General features: G+C 34.0%; 1 pseudogene; it reads left to right on the top strand.

Moving 5' to 3' along the window:
* Positions 1-6,777: 6,777 nt before the first annotated feature.
* Positions 6,778-26,804, top strand: LOC129927643 (protoporphyrinogen oxidase-like; annotated as a pseudogene).
* The last annotated feature ends 269 nt before the right edge of the window (positions 26,805-27,073 follow it).

Below are 27,073 nucleotides of genomic sequence, written 5' to 3' on the forward strand. Positions count from 1 at the left end.
TAACTTTATGTCAACACAAACAATTATGTTCCAAGAAGATAAGTGACTTGAAGTGGATAAGATCTAAGTACATAAGATTTCCAGGATAACCAATGACTTAGCAAGAGTTTAACTGAGACCAGCCTCAGCACTGACCTGCAACGTTGCAAACTATGAGCAGTGGAGACCAATAGCTCCTTGTCACGTCACAGGTCTGTTCGACGTGGCAACGAGTCATTGACCTGCCCACACGTTGTGACGTCGCAGGTCAGTGTTGAGTCCTATTATAACGATTGGTCTCGGTTTTAATCACTGCGATGTGTGGCTGAGAGGTTTCGGCTGGCTGTTTATCAAAAGGGGGGGGGGGGGGCTTGAGTTCAAAACCCGACTCGAGCAGAAGATTGTTTACTGAGCGCCAGAAAACCCCTCATATACCCCCTCTCCCACTGGTCCACAAACGAAACTGGACCGTAACGCACTGGGCATGCTTTGGCCTAAACATGAAAGTTGCTCTGTATAAAAACAAAAACAAAAAAAACAAGCATGACTACACACATGAAACGAGTAGAGCGTCTTTTTGAAGTAACGTCTGTAATTGATAAGAAAAGTGTCGTCAACTGTTCTTTCGTTACGTCCTAACTAGTACGGTGATTTTAGAGTTATCAGACATCTACACTTTAAGAGGAGGACAAAAAGGAAAACAAACCCTTAAAAAACGGGAGATAAACAAAGGACAAAGCAAAACTTTACAAAACAGCAGCAACAACAACTAAGCTTTCAATTTAGTTGCACAAACGTATCAACGGCTGCAATATATTAACAACATCTCGGGGCCAAAGCGACTTTTTACATTAATATATCATTCACGCAGCCAAAGTTACTTGTGGATCTCCAGGCATGTCTTTCTTATTCGGATTGAAGGGTTCGCCTTTCAGTGAGTCTGTCTGAACAGTGAGTCTATTCTTTTTCTTTTGTTCCACAGTGCAATGATGAACGAAATCGCCTTTCAGTGAGTCTGTCTGAACAGTGAGTCTATTCTTTTTTCTTTTGTTCCACAGTGCAATGATGAACGAAATCGCCTTTCAGTGAGTCTGTCTGAACAGTGAGTTTATTCTTTTTTCTTTTGTTCCACAGTGCAATGATGAACGAAATCGCCTTTCAGTGAGTCTGTCTGAACAGTGAGTCTATTCTTTTTCTTTTGTTCCACAGTGCAATGATGAACGAAATCGCCTTTCAGTGAGTCTGTCTGAACAGTGAGTCTATTCTTTTTCTTTTGTTCCACAGTGCAATGATGAACGAAATCGCCTTTCAGTGAGTCTGTCTGAACAGTGAGTCTATTCTTTTTCTTTTGTTCCACAGTGCAATGATGAACGAAATCGCCTTTCAGTGAGTCTGTCTGAACAGTGAGTCTATTCTTTTTCTTTTGTTCCACAGTGCAATGATGAACGAAATCGCCTTTCAGTGAGTCTGTCTGAACAGTGAGTCTATTCTTTTTCTTTTGTTCCACAGTGCAATGATGAACGAAATCGCCTTTCAGTGAGTCTGTCTGAACAGTGAGTCTATTCTTTTTCTTTTGTTCCACAGTGCAATGATGAACGAAATCGCACTTTCAGTGAGTCTGTCTGAACAGTGAGTCTATTCTTTTTCTTTTGTTCCACAGTGCAATGATGAACGAAATCGCCTTTCAGTGAGTCTGTCTGAACAGTGAGTCTATTCTTTTTCTTTTGTTCCACAGTGCAATGATGAACGAAATCGCCTTTCAGTGAGTCTGTCTGAACAGTGAGTCTATTCTTTTTCTTTTGTTCCACAGTGCAATGATGAACGAAATCGCCTTTCAGTGAGTCTGTCTGAACAGTGAGTCTATTCTTTTTCTTTTGTTCCACTGTGCAATGATAAACGAAATCGCCTTTCAGTGAGTCTGTCTGAACAGTGAGTCTATTCTTTTTCTTTTGTTCCACAGTGCAATGATGAACGAAATCGCCTTTCAGTGAGTCTGTCTGAACAGTGAGTCTATTCTTTTTCTTTTGTTCCACAGTGCAATGATGAACGAAATCGCCTTTCAGTGAGTCTGTCTGTACAGTGAGTCTATTCTTTTTCTTTTGTTCCACAGTGCAATGATGAACGAAATCGCCTTTCAGTGAGTCTGTCTGAACAGTGAGTCTATTCTTTTTCTTTTGTTCCACAGTGCAATGATGAACGAAATCGCCTTTCAGTGAGTCTGTCTGAACAGTGAGTCTATTCTTTTTCTTTTGTTCCACAGTGCAATGATGAACGAAATCGCCTTTCAGTGAGTCTGTCTGAACAGTGAGTCTATTCTTTTTCTTTCGTTCCACTGTGCAATGATGAACGCAATCGCACTTTCTGCGTTGGCATTATACTCGGTAATTAAAAGAAATAAAACAAAATCACTGAGTAGCAAAGGCGTAGTGAGGGGGGGGGGCACGACGCCCCGAGCGCCACCCTCAATGGGGCCCCACAATCAGCCTATATGTCTATGTGATTTTCATGGAAAGTGGGGGGAGTCGCCAATAATGTACCTTGCCTCGGGCGCACATTTTGCTCACTACGCCTCTGCCGAGTAGGTCTAACTCTAAGTAGGTCTAACTCTAAGTAGGTCTAACTATAAGTAGGTCTAACTATAAGTAGGTCTAACTCTAAGTAGGTCTAACTATAAGTAGGTCTAACTCTAAGTAGGTCTAACTATAAGTAGGTCTAACTCTAAGTAGGTCTAACTATGAGTAGGTCTAACTATAAGTAGGTCTAACTATAAGTAGGTCTAACTATAAGTAGGTCTAACTCTAAGTAGGTCTAACTCTAAGTAGGTCTAACTATAAGTAGGTCTAACTATAAGTAGGTCTAACTATAAGTAGGTCTAACTCTAAGTAGGTCTAACTATAAGTAGGTCTAACTATAAGTAGGTCTAACTATAAGCAGCCTTGAATATAAAAACTGTAGGCCTACATGAAGGCAATTATAAAAAAAAAGCGTGATTTACTCTTCTGGTGTGAATGTATGTTTTGGTTTTTTAATAGTTACAATGTTTTGTTTGGTGTAATGCACAAATTGTAAGACAAATTTCCTTACGGACAATAAAAATCATTATTATTATGTATGATCGAGTTTGTTTAATCCAGAAAATTCAAAAGATTGCTGCTAATATGTCAATATGCAGTAAAGAAGAGACTAATTTTAGACCCATGCCTTCCGGCCCACTCAATGGCGACCACACCGGTCCATATTGGTGGCAACCCACAGGACATTTGCCCAAAGTACTCAATATAGCCAGTCCGCCCCTGATTTAATAATAATAAGAAGAAGAAACCAAAGTGTACATTGACACCAGACTCACTCATAATTTAGATGTGACAAAGTTTATACCAGATTGTTCTTATTTAATGATTTGATTGCCAGGGGAACAACTTTTAAAAAGATACTGTGCTTCTAATGGTAGATTGCAATTATATTCTACTTCTACAACAAGCTCTTTCATTTTGTATCTTCAGGTTTTACTTTTGACTTATCCTTTTGGAATTTTTTTAATGTGAATTTTTTTTAAAATATACATCTAAAAAAAAAAGATGAATCAATTTATTTAGAACAATAGAATTATTACAGTGTCTTTCTTCCACTCTATTGTTCTTATATGCCGACTGTCTGTCTGTTACACACACACACACTCACACACATACAGGCCTACACAGACGATCTCTTTTCTTTTAACTCACCAATAGGATTCGAATACGATGTGGCCAGAATTGCAGCGAATGTGATTAGAGATGTACAAATCTAAACATGTAGAGACAAGAAAATAAATAAACAAAAATATTTGAAGTTTATTTTATACGAACAAAATTTACATTTAATGTACAAATTTAATATAAATTGATACAGATATATAGTTATTTTATATAATTAATCTTCGGACTCGAAGTCTTTTTTTTTTCTTAAAGAGTTCTGTAAACACATTTTAGCTTAACACACGTACCATTTTCTGGACACAGTCTTACCAACTGCAAGTATCAGTAGGCCTAAGTTCTTAAGTCAACCACTAAGTTCTCCCATTTATATAGATCTAGGTTTAAAGTGCATTGTTACTAGTCGCCTTTAATACATTTATCAATAGGCAAATAATTTTTAAAAAATGGGTCATAAATTTCACAATTAACTTTCAGCGGCAATTAAATATTTTTAAACTAACCGCTGCAGACGTCAAGGATTAAAATATCTCACAAATGGTTTCCCTAGCGCAGTAGAGGTCAGGATTAACGACACAAATGTCTAATCGGTTGGAATAGTCTATAGATCTAGTATCTAGGCTTTAATAGAACTCTCTCTGTAATCAAATCATCAAAACTCTTTTATATAAAGTAGGGCTTTGAATTTTGATTTAGAATTGTTATACAGTAATTGAAGACTGAAAAATCTTGGCGAAGTGCGGTGTGTCGAAAAAAAAAAAAAGGTGAATGTATGTGCGCCTTGGTTCTAAAGACGGTGAAAACATTACGTTTTTTTTTTTGCCCCATTCATTATGATTTATCTCATCTCGCTCCTTTAGGCCTACTCTGGCGTTTTCAATTTTGTTAGAAATATAGGCTATATTTTTAAAAATGCTAATAGATTTTGTTCTTTTTAGTGGAGTTTAACAGATTGCTAGTGGAGCTGGTCAACATTGAAACATTTGTGTTTTTTTTCCTTGGTCAGAAATAAAAGTTGTTACCCAGAGTGAGTTTGTTTAGAGAGTTTGTTTAGACCTACACATCTGTGAGAAGACTATTTTCCGTGGCTACGCAGCCCCGGCTGCGACCTAACTTTAAATATAGGCTTATAGTGAATCGGGTGTTAGCAGAGTCTCATTCTAATCACAGCATTTCCACGCAAGAGTTTAATCAACAGCCGAAACTACAATGGACTACATACCACACTGACTTCAAAATGCTTCACTTAAAATAACAGTACGGTACTGTTGTACGAAGCTCTACAGGTCTCTCTCTCTCATCCTGAACACAGGACGTGGCCATGAGCGATTGGTCTCCACTGTCCACAGATCACGTCACATATATGTGTCGGGCCTACTGTAATATAAAATCGCCTCCCCACTAGAGTTATAACAATCTATCTATCTATCTATCTATCTATCTATCTATCTATCTATCTATCTATCTATCTATCTATCTATCTATCTATCTATCTATCTATCTATATCTATCTATCTATCTATCTATCTATCTATCTATATCTATATATAGGCTTATATATATATATATATATATATATATATATATATATATATATATATATATATATATATATATATATATATATATATATATATATATATAATAAGGCTTGTCTTCGAGTCCGAAGATTAGTGAAGAATGCAGTATTTCCCGTGGCTGCGCAGCCCCAGCTGTGACCTTCATATTTTGCCACACCCAGGGCAAGCATAACCATTGTCCGTAGGTGGTCGATTTAGATTTATATATATATATATACATAAATTACCCGTACACGTTACATATCAATACCTTGCAATCTATTCCGGAAGCCAAGTGTCATGTATATACCACCCAGCCACCGCGCATCCATATAGGCCTATATATATGGGCTATATGTGTATTTGTGTGCAAGCTATGTAGGATATATCCTGGATATATCTATACAGGTCTAAATGTTTGTGTGTGCATTTCTTGACGGTCTTAATGATGGCATAGGCCTAGCCGGGCATAAGTCAAAGATCACGATATGGTCTTGACGTTGGTCTATAGATCGAGACATTATCTGGATGAGATAAGCTGAGATCACGACATGATATTGTTGGCTTATAGATCTATGTTATATAAGTCCGGAAGTGATCATTATGTGACCTTCACCTAGACGGAGACATGATAGTAACTCCTCCTCCTTTGTGATGTATGATCAGCACAATCCCATTTCCTGTGGCTATATGGAGTTCTATATTCGCTTTAAAAAGCCGGCATCACACATAGGAATTTATTTAGGCCTGTTGAGGTTGCCCGTTTTGATTCGATCTGCGTTATTTGTATTAAATTGATCCCCTTGTCTTGTTTCTCAGAATACCGACATTCACGGCTTCAAGCCACGAGGTTCGATCATTCCTTTTTTTTGTAATGTCGGAGGGTTCATATTAGTAATCTTATGAGATGAGCCAAGCAGTGGTTTCCAGATCAGACAGTTCTCCTATAATTTTCCTTCTATAGGAGGATTTTGAGTCTTTTGACACTCTTTGAGTGTCTTTTTATCGTAGGCCCTATGTGCGCATGTTGACCCCGTTGTGAGTGCTATCAAGTACACACTGACACAGCTCCCCATAAAAGCCAGAGTTTGGCAGGGATCACAAGATGAGATCATGACCTTCCATATCTAGTCATCCAATGGATATATCTTTAAATGTAACTCTGAAGTTGAAATAACCTAACCCTAAGTAGGCCTATTTACAATATTGTTGAGAATCTAGAATATACTATATTATATAGATTCTATATCGACTAACTTTGGCCTAGTTTTTTTTTCTCGTAAATTTGTTATATTCTAGGACTAGGTAACTTTAGATCTAGATCTATAACATCGTTATATCTAGATTCTATATTAAAAGTTATTGTTTTAATGAATATTTAGTTAACTTTACTTTATATATACATAGATAGATAAAGAACTAGAATCTAAACTGTCTATTAATCTATTTTTATTCAAAGTAGCTCTAGAAGATCACAGACCTATAGAGACTCTATATAATATATAGGTCTGTGAACCAGATCTAGATTTCATATATATCCCCACATACAGTAGATACTAAACGATAACTAGCCGTTTTAATTTTGTAAACGTTGAAAGCTTTTTTGTTTGTTTAGCAACTTCCAGTTCTTTGAGCAACTGATTAGACCTAACTTAACTATCAGCGTGTTACGTAAGACTTTCTACAAGTACGCGTATTAGTCTTACCTTTACTTACAGTTTAAAGTATACAGTATAAGTATTAATCAAGTAGGTCTACACGCCGTTACACTGTCTACTCAGTCTAGTCTAGGACTCTAGGAGTAGTAGGAGTCTAGGTGACAAGGCTGACAAGGTCTAGAGTGACTAGACTAAGGCACTAAGGACTAAGACTCTAGTGACTAGAGTCTAGACATCTGAAATGATCTGATAATCAATATCATAAATGATAAGACTGATTTGATTAGGCATCATAGAGTTGACATTTGTCATTAGTCATTGTCATTAGCATATCATAAGACTGATTTGATTAGGCATCATAGAGTTGACATTACTGACATTAGTCATTAGCCATGCCATGATTATCATTAGTCACAATTAGTGAATGATTAGTGTGACATTCATTAGCCATTAGCCTTTTTTTTTTTTAGGTATGATTAGCCTGCCTAGGCATTTAATTTTTATCAATGATTATCGTGATTCAATGAAATGAATGACAATGATTGCCCAATCAGAACCAAATCTTTTTAAATTTTATGTTTTATGACCAATGCGTCTTATTGGATAATTGGCAAATAAATTATAATTTAAATTTATTATTATAATTCTTTATAATAATTAATTAATTAATAATAAATCTTTATTATTATAATTATAAGCTTAAATTCTATACTAGTTTATAATTATAGCTAGTAAATCTAGAATAAGCTAGATCTAGATTCTAGATCTATTATAATTTTAATTTATATTTTCAAATTTAGTCCAAAATAGATTAGTTCTAGTCTAGATTCTAGATCTATTACCTATTTTTCTATTAGTCTTACTCTTACCCATACTTACAGTTATTGGGTTAAATCTAACTCTACCATAGTAATAATGATCATATAGAAGACATCTGATTAGCATTGCTTATAATCATACAAATGTGTTTCTCAAAAATATGTTATTGAAAATGGAAAAAAAAAGACGCAACACAAGCTAAAGGGGATATCACTGAAATAGATCAAGAATTGTGAAATTGATATTGAAGAGAAATCATTTCTCACTGCATCACTATTATACCTAGCAATTTGTATAAATCCAGCAGATTTGAAAAGCATGAAATTTCATCCAGGATCATGCGCAAATGTTCTTTCACAGAAATTACAATTGTATTTTTATAGAAAATATTGGAAATGTAAAACTATTAATTTTCGTCAATTTTTTTCTGCCAAAACTAAAGTGTCATTTGGAAGTATCGGATATTTTAAGACAAATCAAGGAATGTTGCATTTGATCATTGCAGTGATGTTTTTCTTTGCTTCTTATAATTCTTTTGGCAGTATATTCATCACTAACATCGTCGATGAATCATAAAATGATGTCCGATAAGTTTTGGTGACTCATATTGTACCAAACATTGAAATCCAGATCAATGTCATAACAATGAAATCACAAGAGATTTTTTACGTTTTAAAAAATAAACCAGTTTTATCAAATTTGCACATATCACATATTGTAGTAGTTGTTTCAACAGGTTTCCTACCTAAAAAGAAACGCCTTGTTTAAATTGTCTAAAATAGAGTGTATATCATTTTCATTAAAGTTCGGCAGCTTCTATCAAAATGAAGCTACTGATATTTCATTATCATAGATCTGGCTTATAGAACTTAGTTACAAATAACATACTGTGGTTTTTCAATTTTAATATAACTATCAAAGTGAAACCATACCATTAAAAAATTGTCATTTTCTTTTCTTAACGTTCTTTGGAATGTTTCATAATAAAAATATTAACATGGACTTTTAAACAATGGTGAAACAATGAAACAATTAAATATAAACGAAAATGCTTTTTATATATTTCACGACGAGTGCAAATTTTACTATAGAAATAAAATCTATGATTTAAAAAGATTTAATTCTATAACAATAAAAATGTTAGAAATCATTCTGATTCTGCATCATCTATCCTTAAACAATAAAATAAAGTAACTACCAATGGGGAAAAAATTCAAGTCTTACACTTTAATAATATTACATATTTCTATTGGTCTTGGGTGGCCCCTGCAAAAATCATAATTGAGAACACCTGTACTATGCTATTGGCAATTGGATGATTATAAATTTCTCTCCTAACTGACGATACCAGCATTGATTCCACCAGAATGTGGTAGATAATTACGGAGAGAAAGAGTTAAGGGGGGACAGGACAGAGCAGGATGTGAAAAGTAAAAAAAAGTACTAGCCCAAGAATCATCATAAATAGAGCCTGATCTAATATTTCAAAATAACTGAAAATAACTGAAAAGCAGAAGAGTAGTCAGTATAAAGAAGACTATTTGTTAATGCAGAATAAGATAGGCCTACATCGGGATGAAGTGCACATAAATATGAAGAATAAAAAGAAAAGAAAAGGAATTTATAAGATAACTGTGATCATTAAGTTTATTGCAAGCTCTCACACAATTTTGTAAATACACAAGTTAAATGATAACAGCACAACTCTAGCTACTTTTAGATTAAAATTAGTTCCAATATATTCAATATTTGTCTCTTTCCTGTTTACATCTTTCAATATCAATTGTATAGGTGTTTTTTTTTATTTTAATCAGAGCAATTGGTGTTATTATTTTTTCTAGATGATTATTGCATAATATTGAATGCAACATGGCAACAGCTGTTGTTATTGGTGGAGGTGTTAGTGGTCTTGCCTCAGCATTGTATATACAGAGATCTTTGCCACAATTTTCTAAGGTCAGTATAGTTGTCTGAGCTAATTGTTTTGAAAGAGATCTTCATCAAGGGATGTATTTATATCATCTATGCTTTTTACATTGTTTTGTTTTGTGATTTTAAAAAATCCTTGTTTAATTATTACTTTTTACATCTTTTTATACTTTACAAGTTGTTTACAACTTTACATATAACACTCTACATGAGTCTGTCTTCTTTTTACATATCAGAAATTGTCATGTCTGCTATAAAAGTTTATCTATGTGTTGGATTAGTAACATTTTGACAACTAAATATTTTGTTTCGTGCAAATTAATTCCTGCTTTTTTAGCTCTTTTTATACTGACTTTGCTGCTATTGCGGGTTTTGGTCAAACCAGTTATTGAAAAAAAAATACTTTTTTTTTAAAGATTTAACTTCAAATACAGGATTAGGAAACAAAAACCATTGAAGTGTTGATCTCTCTTACCAATATGTTGACAGTTTAGGAGCTTTATTTTATTACTTGGTAACATGTTGGGGAGTGGCAATGTGTGCTTCTCCAGATGTCTATAATCTTCCTTAAATCTAAACAAATTTTGAACATACACTATTTTCATTGGATAAAATTTATTTCTATTACCTTTAATTTGAAACTAAAAAGAGATGGCCTTACATTTTGACTTGTACAAATATATTGATTTTAGTTTTTATTTGTAACACTCTTTTTCTTATTTCACTTTCTTTTTTTTTTTTTTTTTAAATTAGTTTTATTTTCCCACAGTAACTTTAGTATGTTTGAATTGAATGTAGGTTGCTTAGATTGATAATCTTTATATTATAGGAATTGATTTTAAATTTAAAGCAATTTAAAAAGATTTAATTCAAAGAAAAAAGGTAATAATTAAAAGAAACATCCTAAGATTTATAGATTGACAAAAAAGTGAATTTTTCTTAGATAATTTAATTATGGAGAGATTTGTACAAACATTTTTTTTTTCGTTGAGTAAATGATTGTATATCATTAGTGTCTTGAAAAATCGATCTTATATATTTACTAATAATATTATGTAGGGTGATTCTGTATTAAATAAACAAATTAGCAGTAATATTTATTAAGTTATATTTATTAAATTTAAATAGTTTGATGACATAATTACATTGTTTTTTTATGTTATTGTAGGTAATTCTACTTGAAGGCAGCAGTGGAGTAGGAGGATGGGTTAATACCACCACCTATCCTGATGGAGCTATTTTCGAACATGGTCCTCGAAGTTTAAGTCCAGTGGGTGAGGCTGGCAGAAACACACTTTTGTTGGTAAATTGATGACAATTCTTTCACATAATGATGTAAACTTAAAGCTTTTCAGAACCAGAGTAGTAGTTAAGCTAGTGTTCTTTGAGTAACTGTATCTGATGATACCATAATTTGACTTGAGTAAACATTTCCATGTGTCAGATATGAACATTGTGGAAGTGAGTCAAAGGGATTGATTGCAGTAATAGTGCAAGTTTAAAACCAAGGGCCCCCACTCTGAGAAAATGGAAAAGTTTGTTTTTTTCATTGTTCAATTTCAATTATTTTCTTTAACATTTTTAAAATTCTATTGATCAATAAGTGTAACAGTTGCAATTTAGAATGGAACATTCCAATAGCCTTCACACTTTTATCACAGCCCCCCCCCCCTCCCCAAATAAAAGCTAATGTTATTGAAAAGCATACTTGTTGATTAACTCTGGAGTTTAGTTTTGAAATATGTACTTTAAAAAAATTGATTTGATTGAAAAATATATTTTAAAAGTGTGTTTGTGTGTGTGCGCATAGGTATATGAGTGGAAAATATCAATAACCAATTTGTAGTTATAATTAGAACATGGATTGGTGGATTGTGCAGTATGCAAAATAATTGTTCAGTATTATATGGGTTATTGAAACAATTCCACATATTCTTGGGGGAGGGGGTGGGCAAGGGGTACTCAGCATTACAAAAAATTATAAAAGGGGTACATATAGGTCAAAAGTTTGAGAAACACTGCTCTAGTTCATCACACACTGGCAACTGTTCTCATGCAAACTTACACATTTAGGACACATATATAAGTCAAATTTGGTTACATACAAATACACATATTCATCCCTGACATTATTCAACTATAGTTGCATCAAGACAATGGCTTGTGGGGAAAACAAAAAGTAAAGTTTCCCTTTCAGACCATGCGGTCTAGAGGGCCAATGATGATGTTAAGGTCATCTATTTCTGTGGTCCATGGTTAATGAGGGTGTTATGTGGCCAACACAAGGATCGACCGCCTTTACTTTTCCCTGTCTAATGTTGGGCACTCAGAGCTGGGTGGACTCAGAGGCATCCTAAAGATCACAACAAGTTCGAAAGCCAATTACTTTAACACTCAGCCATCTCACCGCCTTATTGCTTCTAAGGTTAGACTTTATTTTTCAATTTAGAGAATTCCTTGAGACATTCCTACAAAATGTAACTCTGTATTCGTATTAACATTACTTAAAAAAAAATTTTGTTATGAAGAATGGATGGCTGCCTGTTAATGTTGTATGCACTCTTGACAGTCATTCGATGGTCTTGATGGCCCCGGGTTCGAACCCTGTGCACTGCCGCCTCTTACAATCCTGCTGGAGGTTAAAGCTGTGATGTAATTATCTTTAAATCTATAAAGGAACCTCCAAAAGGTGTAAAAAAAACCCATAACGGATCAAAGAAGAATAAGTTTTTAAAAAGTTAAATATTAATTTTTATTATATCTTTTTAACAATTAAAAAATTCCCATAATCGCATCTTAAAGTAAAATATTGTTTTGTGTAATTACTCAATTTAACTTTCATTTTACCTACTTAAAAAGGATTGAAATCTCACACATGGTTAGATAGGTCTACATCTTCAAAAAATGTCAAAAGTCCACAATGGACTTACTAATACACTATATCTTTGGCAATTAAAGACACAGATTGAACAGACATGTTACAATACATCAGTCAGTAACCTATATTTATGTTATTTTTACTTCTGGTTTTCATTGATCAGACATACAGCTAATGAAACTAAAATATCACACCTTCGCCTTTTGCAGCTGATGCTCAATAATTGTTTATATATGAAAACGATGTTATGCTATTAGCTGATTATAATTGTTCAGATTTTTTAAAACAATAGCTTTGAAGACATAAAGAATAATTCCATGTTCCTCATTCTTTTGTAATTGAAATATGTTTTGTATACTCTACAGGCTGAAGAGCTTGGCCTAACCAAGCATGTTTTACCAATATTTCCTTCTGATCCTGCAGCTAAAAATAGATATTTGTTTGTTGATGGGAAACTATGCGCTTTACCCACCAGTAAGTTTTTGCCTTGTGCTTCATTAGACATTACAAAAAAGTAAGACATTAGCAAATTAAAAACTTATATATATATATACTGAAGAAGCTTTTTATTTTTAAAACTGATTTTAAAAAAATCTATCTTTAATAGAAGAAACATGAACTCAAACTGATAAGTGTTTTGCACTTTTTTTTTCATGTCATTATCAATTTATCCATGTTTTACAACATTCTTTTTGAAATGAGAACTGATTTTTGTTGGCCTATTTTAAAGCATATTTTATTTTTACACTTAGATGCGTGGAGCATGTTCAAAAAACTGCCTCCTTTCACCAAGCCTCTAATAACCTCACTTTGGAAGGAACCTTTTCATAGAAGGAGTAATGAACAGGATGAGTCTATTTACAGTTTTGTAAGGCGAAGATTGGGTCCAGAGGTATATTCTTGTTTGTTTTTTTTTTGAGTCAGGGAGGTTTTATATAGAAGGATGTAATGTAGCGGAATAATACTAGATCTATAATATACAAAAAATGATCTGCTTGATATAAGAAGTAGTAAAGAATCCTACTTTCTGTTTCTATATTTTTGAAAACATCTTTTTAGTTTGCAGATATTGCTATAGATGCCCATTGCAGAGGTATTTTTGCAGGTGACTGCAGAAAGCTTAGTGTTCAGGCATGTTTCCCACCTCTTTATGAAATGGAGAAAAAATATGGCTCCTTAATAGCTGGAGCTGTTTTTGGTTTCAAAGGTAAATAGGAAGTATTGGCTCTGTGATTTTGATATATAGCTTCTGTTACATCAGTTCAAGGCTTATCACATAAAGAATAACAATATATATATATATATATATGTGCAATTCTAATGCACACATACATACATACATTTCATCCTTAAAAACCTCCTAAAATTTTGTCATGGAAAAGTGCTACTAACCCTGTCTAAATACTTTTGATTCAATGAATGAAAGTAGCCTAGCTCTCTGTAAACTTTTGTCCTTTGCAATTTTTAGTTTTAATTTTTACATAATTGAAAGTGTTAACTAATTCATTGACTTTTTAAAATGCATTCAAGTTAAACATCTGATTGTTAAAAAAAACACTCTTGCCGTGGAAAAAGCTGCAAAATTTTTTTTTGAGCTGTGCCATATTTTTCTATCACATTTATATCTCAAAAAAAAACATTTCACATTACCTTAAAATGATCTAAATATGTGCAACTTTTGGTCTTCTCAAAGTGTTTTGTTTATAAAAAAATTAATTATGTTTTCATATTGTTTACACTTACATATAAACTCTAACCCTACGAGCTAGTTTGTTTATAATGTGTGAGTTTGCTAAGCTACCTAAAAATTTGTAGCAACCTCCCTTTTGTCAAATTGTTTTATTTTTCTATATTTTTACTGGAATTCTAAATCTAAATAGGCTCATTTCAGTTTGAGATTTTTCTAAATCTAATAGAATGTTTAACAGATCAAACTTTCCTCACATCTTACTTCTAAATGTCTCTGTAACTTTAGAGTAAATATTGGAACCAAACACACTGAACTTCAATGCCGAATTGGAAGCCTCCCCAAATAAATCGTAACTTTCAAGTAAAGTTATGTACCAAAAAAGACTGAATTCTTCAGAATTGACATAAGAATTAAACAATCCATGGACCCAGCACTTTGAGCACGAATAAAAAATATCGCTAAAAGTCTAATAAAGTGATTTTGAATTTAGGAACAAATGCTCGGTGACTTTTTGGTAAAGACTTTTCTCATAGATGCCTGATATGCTAATGTCTTCATCTAAAAATTAATATTTTGGAAAGTGTTTATTAATTTCATCATTTGGAACTTGGCAATGCCAGGATGTATTGAGATCCAACATTGAAGAGTAAAACACTTTGGTGTCCCAAACTTTAACATAACATTTAAATTCATTAACATTATGTATTTATTTTCACTCAACTTAAGTGGAAGTTACTAATTCAGTTATTATTTCCTCAGATCCCAAAGTTGAAGCTACTGGCTTAGTCAGGCGAGCTATTGAAGATAAGTGGGCCTCCTGGTCATTATCTAGAGGGCTTCAACAATTGATCGATGCTATGGCTGCCTCAATACAGAACACAAAAGAAGGTGAAATAAGGCTGGACACTAAGGTCACTTCTCTCAAGCGAAATCAAAATGGTAAAATTATAGTAAGTGAATTTTTTAAAAAATTTGATTTATAATGGCCCCATTTTGGCTGGACAATAGATGTGCCCTAATAAATAACTGGTTAAGATTGATTCTAGTTAAGTTTGTCAGACTCTACTGTGATTAAACAAGAAAATTCTGGATAGTCACTTTTAGTAAATGGGAATGAATCTTTCTTATTTCAGCTTTATTCCTGTCTAATGTCACCTCAACCCTTTTGCTCTCTGCAAGGATCATACCTCCTTGTACAGATGTCTACATGCTGCCTGATTATGGGCTATTTCGACCCACATAGTCATAGTTCTTAGGTCCTGCTTAGTCTTGTTTTAGTTGTGGATGTCCTTCGGGTCTGCACAGCATAAAGGATGATTTTGAGAACTGCCATCTAGCATGTCGCGACATGTCTGAGCCAACATTGTCTTCTATGTGTCATACATAGACACTGCTTTATTGAATTTTTGTTGGATGCAAACATGATCTTTCCAGAAGATGCTCACAATGCATTGCAGATAGCATATATGAAAACCAGTCAATCTATGCTCTAGACATATGTTTCACTTCTATTAAACAGATTGCTTCCTATACAGGATTTTTAGACTGGCATTTTTGTTTTCGTGGTCAATTTAGCATTTTTCCAGTCCGAGAGAATTTTGAGATTGCCGAGGCTTTTCTAATTCTTTTTATGACATCATCAGCTGGAAAATGTATTTTCTCTATTTATGGTTATGTTATTACTTCTATTTTAATTTTTGTGGCTCATTCAGTTATCTGTTTTATTCTTAGGTCTCTACCCCATCAGATTCTATTGAAGCTTCTCTTGTTATATCTGCTGTCTACAGTAAAGGTAAGACAAAGACTGCTTTATTGATCCTTTTTGGAAAGTTGTAGTGATTACAAGGATTCTTTTCCAGGTTCCCTAGTCAATTAGTAGTGCTGATACAGTCTGACAGAATAAGGAACAAACAAATTGTACCATTCAGTTCGCAGCTATGTGATATAGTGATATTGGTGGTTGTCTTCTAAGATTTTTGTTGCAAAAGCTTAATTAAATATGGTAGGATTGTGCTTTTTATGCTCTTTTTATAAGACTGGCCAAGCAGGGCCACAGCTTGGATGACATTTTGCCTTGACTAAAAGTTATTGCATATGTTGGCAGATTTTGTATTGTTGCACAGTAAAAATTAACCAATAGGTTCTTTTGTAGTTTAAAGCTGTTTGTATAAGAAAAATAGCTACTGAATTTTTTTTGGCCTGTTGTCTACTATGACACCCAGATATCTGAATTAGTTCACTTGTTGTATTGGTATATTGTTTATCTTGTTTTCAAGTATCAATCTTTTTTTTCTTCTGAAGAATATGATTTATTTAGTTTTTGTGAGATTCAGTTCAAAAAAGGTACCAGTGCTTTAGTTGGTATCAAACTTCCCGGGTACGCTGTTCTGCCTCATCGTGGCACCTGGGTGGAAACGGCTACTTGAGGGGGTAGCTAGGCTAAATGAATGGCGAAACATAACTCCCGTGGGGATGCCCACGGGTAGACGAGAGTCAACCTCTTGCACGGGCGGGGTTGTAAAAAAGTCCCCACGAACACGTCCCATATCCATGCGCTGTTCCTCAAAAGGACCGTTACATCAATGGCGGTTCCCACACAGCTAGCTTGGTACAACGAAGGAAAATTACGGTGGCTCCCGGTGCCCTCGGCCTTCGGCCATGTGCAGCCAAGCATGCGTCGGGGCCAAAGGCATTGGAAACAGCAATATTTTACATAGGCATTGACTCGGGTCCCTCTCAAACAGAACTGTGTTCCCACAGGTTTTTTTTTTTTTACTGTTCGGCTGGACGTCCAAACAGGTTTTTTTTCAAACTTAGAGCTCGAAGAGCCTTCGGCTCAGCTCTTAGACATCAACAAGGAATCAAACTTTGATAGTGAATTTCATCTTCTAAAATTAGACAGACTATGGCAGCAGCCAATTTAGTAAATTTAACTGAGTCTTAGAGGCTTCTTATGTCACTAATGTTAAGAGTACAAAATCGAAGAAAGTACACTACCTCATGGGGTCCATATACATTGAACTGGAGTTAATTAACTTTTACAAACTGGGAACATAGAATTAGGAAATTTAGAACCCATGATTGTAGTTAGTGGCTGATATTTAAATTACCCTGTTTGTGGCTGTATTTTATTGAAAGCCATGAAGAAATCTGTAAAGAGCACTTGTGCATTTGATTTGAATATATCTATTCCAATTATTGATTGTTCTATTTAGGACATGATAAAATAAAAATATAAGAGATGTTTATATATACAACATTCTTCATGTATTTTTGTTAATTTGATAAGTTAAAGTTACTATGTAAATATTGAGAAGAAACACTTTTGATTAGTGTAAAAAGAAAGCAGAATTTTCAAAAAAAATTGTTTTCTTTTATCCAAATAGATTTAGCAGCTGCACTTCCCAAGAGCATGACAGATTTAAAAGAAGATTTATCTGCCCTTCCTTCTGTCAATGTTGTGGTGGTCAATTAAGAGAACAAGGAAAATGTTTTGCCAGTCAAGGTAAAATAGAAATTGATGGATAAACGTGTCTCCATATTGACCTAATGCTTTAATAATGCACAAACTGTTGTATTGGTTCAATCTGATTTATTTCATTGATGATTTTTTGCTTCATTCCATGTATACCAGTGTTTCTCAAACTTTTACCAGCGCACCACCCTAAATAAAAAAAAACTTCTTTGACGCCTCTCCTTAGCCAGCTAGGGATTGGGGCAACCCCATAGGCTCCCCCAGTGGATTCTGGGAAGGTTCTAAGAATATATTAGACTAGAATAGAAATAATTACCACACTGTTTTTCAGTTTTATTTGGCATCATATGTTTAGAATCCAAATTTACATATTAAATGTTAGACCGTTTGTGCTTTTTGATAATTTTTAAGTGCTTTGTTAGCTAGAAAAGTTCTTTTTGGGGATAGTATTGGAAAGGCAGCAGGTTCTTTTTCTCTTCAGCAAGAGGACAATAGGGAGCATGTTCTGAGCTTCAGAAATTCTTTTCCTGGCGTCTACAAAACCTTATTGTATCTTAAGAAAAGCAAATGTAAAAAAAAAGTCTGCAGTAAAAAGTGTAGGGATGGGCCTATATTGAAGTACTTTCTTGCAATCAGACTGCACTATTCATCATTTTAAAATAAAGTTATAGGTCAAAGTATACCTAATAAAGAAAGAGACAGCACTTGCCAGTACTATTACGCAATGGACATTTGAGGTACATATAGTGAAATATGTCAGTAGTTGGTGTAATTGTCATAAAATCATATTTTGTTAAGTAAGTCATTATAACAATGTACAACAATAGAATATCAACCACTCTGACACAAGAAAGTTGTGAATAAACATGTTAGCGTAGATATTTTTAAATGTCTTCAAATAGTTTTGAGACAATATTGTTACAGATGCCTCTCATGAAAGGGTCGTTCATTTTACAAGGTTCTTGTTGGAATATGAAATAACGTCTTTAACTAAAAATATTGTAATTTTTTAAACGTTAGTAATAAGGAAATTATACTTCATTAATATCTTATCTTATAAAATACAGACATTACTTCAAAAAAGATGATTACATCCTATGTGTGTTCCTAGGTAATGTTAACCAATGACTTAAATTCTGCCTAGTCATTGGTTTACCTAGCTGACTCAGGCAACCCATTCCATGCCCTAATAGCATAGGGAAGAAGGAGCATTTGTACAAATTTGTTGTAGCATATGGAATAATGAATGTGTCTTTATCTTTGTGTTTAGGTATTTTATTAGATTTTGTTTTTGTATTTGAAGATAATGGTTCTGTGTTTTAGGTATAACCAGACCTGCCTACCGTTACGCAAAATGCGCATTCGTTACGCAAAATCTCCCAAAAATGACCATCAGTACGCAAATACGCATTGAACCCGTCGCGTTACGCTTTTCGTATCCTTTTTTCCCCCCTCTCTTGACTAGCTTACGAGCGGTCACATGGGGGGGGGGGGGGACAGAAAAGGTGGGGGAACACATTGTGTCCAGATCTATACGTTGATTGGTTCTTAAAAGCAATTAGATTTAGTCTAGAAATGAAGAACGCGAGAGTGAGGGAGTGGCGGGTTGGTACCGTCAGCTGATACACCAACGTGACTTTTTTTTTTGTAAGTTCATTAGTAGAAAATAATTATGTTGAATCCCTGATTCCCGTATTCATTTGTATCGAAAAGAAATATCGAAGTGCTATCGATTCAAAACACATTGAGTGACATTGTAGATATCTAGTCTAGATCTGGATTATAGATCTAGAATCTAGATAACTTGTTATACAGGAATAGATCTAGCTAGACATTACGATTGATGATTACTTAATGTCATGAGTCTCTACATTACTCTATAATCTAGATCCAATTTAGTTGCAGTATGATTTAGATTGACTAAATCTAGATCGATAACATCTACTACCATCTAGTCTAGATCTAGACTAGATTAAATTCTTAGTCATAGTATAGAATAGATCAAGGATGAAGGTAGGCCTACGAAAGTTTGAAGTAGACCTACGTTTGTAGTGGATCCACGGCATGGGTAATACTCTTGAGCCCAGATCTAGAGTAGATTATATTCATTATATAGACATAGATCCAAATCTAGTCTAGATATCATCTCTATTGTCGTATTGATTTAGATTGTAGATCTAATCATGACATCTAGATCTAATATTATATATATATATATATATATGACAAAATAGTGGTTCGCGTAAGTGTTACGCATTCTGGTGCCAAAATACGCATTTTGACCATCAGCGTTACGCATTTGGACTTTTTTTGGTAGGCAGGTCTGTATAACTGCTACTTTACTTTTAAGTCTTCTGTTCTGAAGGCTGTCTAAATTGAGTGATTCTTCTAAAGGTGTTACTCTAGTCAAATATGAATATTCGTTTGTTATATTCAAACACAGATTGATAACTAGAAAAAAAAATGTAATTCTTAAAAAAAATATATTAATAGGTTTTGCCCCCCCCCCCCCCTTTCTCCCTCTTTTGTTGGGCCTTTCAAGATGACATCTTGGGGTGTGCAGTTTACAGTTTGAAAAATGCTGATGTACACCTTTTTTTTATACTTGTCATCTTCATTTAATGTACACCACATTAAGTTCTATTGTAAGCCTATAATGAATGACTATAAGTTTTGAATTATATTTTTGCCTTGTAGGGTTTTGGTCACCTTCTGCCATCATTTGAAAGTGGACCCATTCTGGGTGTAGTCTATGATTCATGCACCTACCCAGAACATAATAGAAAAGGCTGTCCAGAAAGCACTCGTATTACTGTAAGTTTTCTTTCATAGATAATCTAAATAAAACTTGTAGAACTTAATTTCTTTAAAGGGTTGTATGAGTAGTGGTTTCAAATTTTTCTTAGCATCTCTTTTCACAATTCCTTAATGCCAACATGATTTTATACACTCAAGTGTGTTTCAATTACTTACCGGTGGTTTCTGCAGGTAATGCTCGGAGGATCTTGGTATGATAAGTTACTGTCTCCTGATGGAACTCTGCCTTCTGGTTCTGACATTGTATGGATGGCTTCTCAGGCAGCTGCTCAACAATTGGGCATAAAATCTCATCCAATCAGATCCCATGTAACATTGCAGAAGGTAAGAAGTAGTCCTTGTTATTGATTTCTATTTTCTGCCATTTCTTGGAGATATGACAATGCTGTTTAAGCACTAAAGGTTTTGGCTTTGCTGTAAAGATAATAGCCAAAAAACATTAACATGAAAGATAAAATGAAACTGAATGTGTCATATAAACATAAAATAAACATAAAATAGACATGTTTGTGGCTTGGAAAGGATGGAAAGCAAGTCTGGGCTTCAATTTGAAACTTTTAAACTCTTTCTCTCCGTAATTATTTTCCTTGTTTCGATAGAATTATTCATTTTGCTCATTTGTATTTCACTACCCTGTTAGGATTAAACTTCCATATTTTTTTTGTTTGTTATATTTGGTATCGAATAGGGGAATGCTCAAGTTTATAACTCTCAAAATCGATTTAGTTTAATGGGGTCAAATCAACGTTGTCAATTAGGAGAGAAAGAGTTAAAATAATAAACATAAACGCAAAAAAACATTTACCGTTAACGCTCAATGTTTAACATGTAAATTTGAAATAGCACTCTTTTCTGTTTTTGTGTCAAACCAAGTGCCAAACAATAAGTAGTTGAATGCAAACTCTGTGACTTTTTAGACCATTGAACATTATCACGTTCTAAATGCTAAACCTTCTGTTTAGCTGTCTCTAATGTGTTATAACTTGTGGATTGTGTGTGTTGTGTATTTTACGTTGAGTGTTGTATTTTTGTACTGGTGTGCAATGCTGGCTTAGAGTCTGTGTGTGTGTGTGCTGTGTTGTTATGATCTGGTTTGGCCTTCTTTTTCAGTACCACCTTGGAAAGAGACATGTTTTCTGAGTACCAGTTGTGATAGTATCAATTAGGATTTAATGACAGCACTGATGTTTAAGATACAACTCCTCCATTTTACTGACATGAACTAGAAGATGAACAACTAATAAAAGACTTGTGAGACACACATACTTGAGAAAAACCTGTGAACACAGTGAACCAAGGGAGACTCGAAGAAATCAAACAAAACAAACACACAACATAACTTCAACATAAATAAACATATGAATGTAACACCAGTTACTACAGTATGCATATTTAATGTCAAGTATTTGTGTAGAACTTAATTTCGTTAAAGTGTTGTCTGGGTAGCACCATACTACAGTGTGCATATTTAATGTCAAGTATTTGTGTCATGACTTGTAGAACTTAATTTCTTTAAAGTGTTGTCAAGTATTTGTGTCATGACGATTAACAGATCATGTTTGGTGCTCCAGTAGACTAAGGGATAGATGAAGTTGAAGGTGTTTCATGCACTAATTATTATCTTTAATAGATTTTATTACTTTGTTTACAGGAGTGCTTGCCTCAGTATAAAGTTGGACATGTTTCTTGGGTGGAGAAAGTGGAACAGAAAATCAAGGAGAGTAACCTTCCATTGCACCTAGTGGGCTCTTCCTATAGAGGGCCAGCCATCAATGACTGCATCTATAATGCTAAAAAGGTGGTTGAATCTTTAAAGGCACACTGATAGCATTCACATGTACGAGCGTATGTCAAGTTCTTGCTGAATCCATTGTGTGTGTTGAAGTACTTCTATTTTGTAATAAATGTTTTAAAAGGTATGGAAAAAAACATTACACATGTGGTTCTAATCATAATACCAGGATTGAGTGGCATTGTTCACTATTACACACATGTGGTTCTAATCATAATACCAGGATTGAGTGCCATTGTTCACAATTTTGTCATTCTAAAGATTGCAATGAAATATTTGTAATATTTTTTTCTGCCCTACCTCACCCTTCCTCTTGTCCCATCCTTTACCCAAAGTATAGTTTGTATTCTTTCAAAAACTTTTGAGAGAGAGAGAGAGAGAGACAGAAAGAAAGAGTATTTTGTTTGTTAATCAGATTTTAAAGTTTTACTCTCATATAGAGGGCCAGCCATCAATGACTGCATCAATGACTGCATCTATAATGCTAAAAAGGTGGTTGAATCTTTAAAGGCACACTGATAGCATTCACATGTACGAGCGTATGTAAAGTTCTTGCTGAATCCATTGTGTGTGTTGAAGTACTTCTATTTTGTAATAAATGTTATAAAAGGTCCCATCCTTTACCCAAAGTATAGTTTGTATTCTTTCAAAAACTTTTGAGAGAGAGAGAGAGACAGAAAGAAAGAGGTATTTTGTTTGTTAATCAGATTTTAAAGTTTTACTCTCATTCTTATCTGGGAATCATTCAAAGTCCATTCGATGACCAAGACTTGCGCAGTTCGTAGAGAGTAGAGTTTGTGTCGCAGCATGTTCAAGGAGTAGTTACAATAATGTGCATGTGTTTGTCCTAGCATGCTGGTGTTGAACTTGATCAGGCTAAAGTCATAATGTGCATGTGTTTGTCCTAGCATGCTGGTGTTGAACTTGATCAGGCTAAAGTCATAATGTGCATGTGTTTGTCCTAGCATGCTGGTGTTGAACTTGATCAGGCTAAAGTCATAATGTGCATGTGTTTGTCCTAGCATGCTGGTGTTGAACTTGATCAGGCTAAAGTCATAATGTGCATGTGTTTGTCCTGGCATGCTGGTGTTGAACTTGATCAGGCTAAAGTCATAATGTGCATGTGTTTGTCCTGGCATGCTGGTGTTGAACTTGATCAGGCTAAAGTCATAATGTGCATGTGTTTGTCCTGGCATGCTGGTGTTGAACTTGATCAGGCTAAAGTCATAATGTGCATGTGTTTGTCCTGGCATGCTGGTGTTGAACTTGATCAGGCTAAAGTCATAATGTGCATGTGTTTGTCCTGGCATGCTGGTGTTGAACTTGATCAGGCTAAAGTCATTCTGTGCATGTGTTTGTCCTGGCATGCTGGTGTTGAACTTGATCAGGCTAAAGTCATAATGTGCATGTGTTTGTCCTAGCATGCTGGTGTTGAACTTGATCAGGCTAAAGTCATAATGTGCATGTGTTTGTCCTGGCATGCTGGTGTTGAACTTGATCAGGCTAAAGTCATAATGTGCATGTGTTTGTCCTGGCATGCTGGTGTTGAACTTGATCAGGCTAAAGTCATAATGTGCATGTGTTTGTCCTGGCATGCTGGTGTTGAACTTGATCAGGCTAAAGTCATTCTGTGCATGTGTTTGTCCTGGCATGCTGGTGTTGAACTTGATCAGGCTAAAGTCATAATGTGCATGTGTTTGTCCTGGCATGCTGGTGTTGAACTTGATCAGGCTAAAGTCATACTGTGCATGTGTTTGTCCTGGCATGCTGGTGTTGAACTTGATCAGGCTAAAGTCATAATGTGCATGTGTTTGTCCTGGCATGCTGGTGTTGAACTTGATCAGGCTAAAGTCATAATGTGCATGTGTTTGTCCTGGCATGCTGGTGTTGAACTTGATCAGGCTAAAGTCATAATGTGCATGTGTTTGTCCTGGCATGCTGGTGTTGAACTTGATCAGGCTAAAGTCATAATGTGCATGTGTTTGTCCTGGCATGCTGGTGTTGAACTTGATCAGGCTAAAGTCATAATGTGCATGTGTTTGTCCTAGCATGCTGGTGTTGAACTTGATCAGGCTAAAGTCATAATGTGCATGTGTTTGTCCTAGCATGCTGGTGTTGAACTTGATCAGGCTAAAGTCATAATGTGCATGTGTTTGTCCTGGCATGCTGGTGTTGAACTTGATCAGGCTAAAGTCATAATGTGCATGTGTTTGTCCTGGCATGCTGGTGTTGAACTTGATCAGGCTAAAGTCATTCTGTGAAATAGAGTTTTCTGACTGATAAACCACTGGGCTGTGATGTTTGACTGAGATTGATAGTATAACAGTTTTTTTGTAGACCTAAATAAGAACACAACTCATTCTCTACAGCTTGACTTCATTCAGATTTAGTAGTTCACATTTTGATAATTCTTTTAATTCTAACCATCATTGTAATTTTCTGTAAATAATCTCTCTAAGCTGGTCAAGGCTTCACTTTTTATTTTGGCAATATCTTGTATGAAGGCCTTGCTTGTAATGTGCAATCTAGTTAGTTCTAACCTCTTATATTGTTACATTTCTGTTATTCATAGTTGATTTAATCAAATATGCTATGGAGGGCAGTATCTGAGTTGTGAAATGATGGGTTCTTTAACTTGAGTTTTGAGTTAGAATTTCATGCTGTGATTTTCAATTTAGGATTTTATGATGTGCTTTTGTATTGCCTGATAAAACTATTAGTATTTTTGTTTAATGTTGTATATCAAATGATGCAGAACTAACACATTTATTTATTTATCTTGACTAATATTGAGATGTCAAAAATTGTCTTTCAATATTTAGGCATTATATAACAAGGAGATAGTTGAAGTGTCTGGATTGAAAGCTTGTCAATAATTAAATTTTAAACTATGTCAAAATTTTTTTAGTATTTTCATTTTGTTTTTTTTATTCTTTAGTCTTACATTTTGTCAGCAAGAAGTGAAATTATCAATAACTGGAGAAAACTAAAAATAAGCAACTGCAGAACACTTCAATGAAAGCAGTTATAAAAAAATAAATAATTTATCAGCTAATTGTTCTCATATAAATTAAATGAATAATTTAATTGTTAATTATTTTTTTCTCATGTACTACTTAATCTCTATAATGTTTAAGCATCTAATTGGATTACATGACACTATATAATTTTCATCATTCACTTATGTGAAAGATTTGTACAGATCAACATGTTGATATTTTTTCTTGAAATTAAAGTTCAAGATAGATCTGACTCTTTCTATTTGTTTACATGAAATGGAAGTTTCTTAGGGTTAGGGTTTGGTTTTTCATGATGAATAGTGTTTCCATGAGATGGATGTGATTCATTGTATGTGTTCAATGGTTCTCAACCTTTTCAATGTTTAATACTTTTGGGAAAATGAAAACAATCATTGTTTTCTTTTCACAATAAAGTACAAGCTTAGACTTGATGGTATGTCTATGAATCAAACTACTAAGACAAATAGTTTTCTTGTATTTTAATGTTCTATCAACTACTAATTAAGGTTTCAGAAACTTAGCAATACTTCTAAGTTTTCTCTGCCAGGTTTGGAATTTAATGATAGAAATGATTTTAAAGAGCATTAAAAGTATTCGATGCATATATCAGTCTCCTTAACGTCTCGTAGCACACATATAAAGAGAAAATAGCGAATGAAATGAAATAAGGGACTGCACCAACAAGGCTGGAACCACAACCATCTGTTTAAAAACACTTTGTAAGATGTAAAATGTTTTTCATTTTGTTGTCACTGTTCTCTATGTTTGATGTCATGAAAACAAAATGTATGTTTCAGTAGGACAGGCAATGTCATTTTACAGTGAACTTAATGATAGAAACATGTCAATAGAGTTTTGGTTTATGGAAAAAGAGTAAATAGAAGAAAACTTTTTTTCTTTTTTACATATTTCAACTGCAGACTTTTGGTCACCATTGTTTTTGCCTGAAAGCGTCTTTACTGAAATAGTTGATCTCAAATGTTAAAGTTTTTACCAACATCATATGTTGATTTGAATGTTACTATGCATGATCATTTTCCTTTCCATTCTGCCTTTTTTCCTTTAAAAAGCCACAATATACTTTGATTCTTAAGCCTTGCATTGCTCTTTTTTTTTAAAAATAACTTTAAAATACTAAGATGGATTCCTAAATGACTAAATTTATACATTGGAACAGAGAAAATAAGAAATGTATAAGATCTTGTCTACCAATAATCTGACAGAAAATTGTTAAATGCTATGTTGTCAAGGAAGATATCATGTCTGTTTATTGGTAAATCTTTGCGTTTATATTATGCTACTACTTGGGAATCCATCTTTTTATTATTTCAGAAAATGTATTGTATCATTTATCTAAACAGTTGTTTATTTTAATTGACAATGTTTATCCTAACTTGTTATCGTTACAATTGAAAAACAAAAGTTGATATTATCAATATATTTCCACATTTTTTGAGATCTTTAAATACATCTTATTGTTTTTTTTATAACAATTTTGTTTATTAGTGTGTTTTGATGTGTTCAAATCATAGTTCCGATGCAATCCTGTTCATGATATAGCAAAATTATTTATAAATATATGTTATAAAAATACTGGGCAAATAACTCAAAAAGTGTAATAAATAAGAAAATCAAATAATTAACAATAGGCAACAGAAACGTCTGACTGACTTCGCTGTACTGAACCTGTACTAAAATTTCTGTGTCGTCTTGAGCTCAGCTGTTCTCAATTGTAATTGGACTGACTTGACACTCTCTTTTT

This window comes from Biomphalaria glabrata, chromosome 8, assembly GCF_947242115.1.
Source record: "Biomphalaria glabrata chromosome 8, xgBioGlab47.1, whole genome shotgun sequence".
NCBI classification, from domain to species: Eukaryota; Metazoa; Mollusca; class Gastropoda; family Planorbidae; genus Biomphalaria; species Biomphalaria glabrata.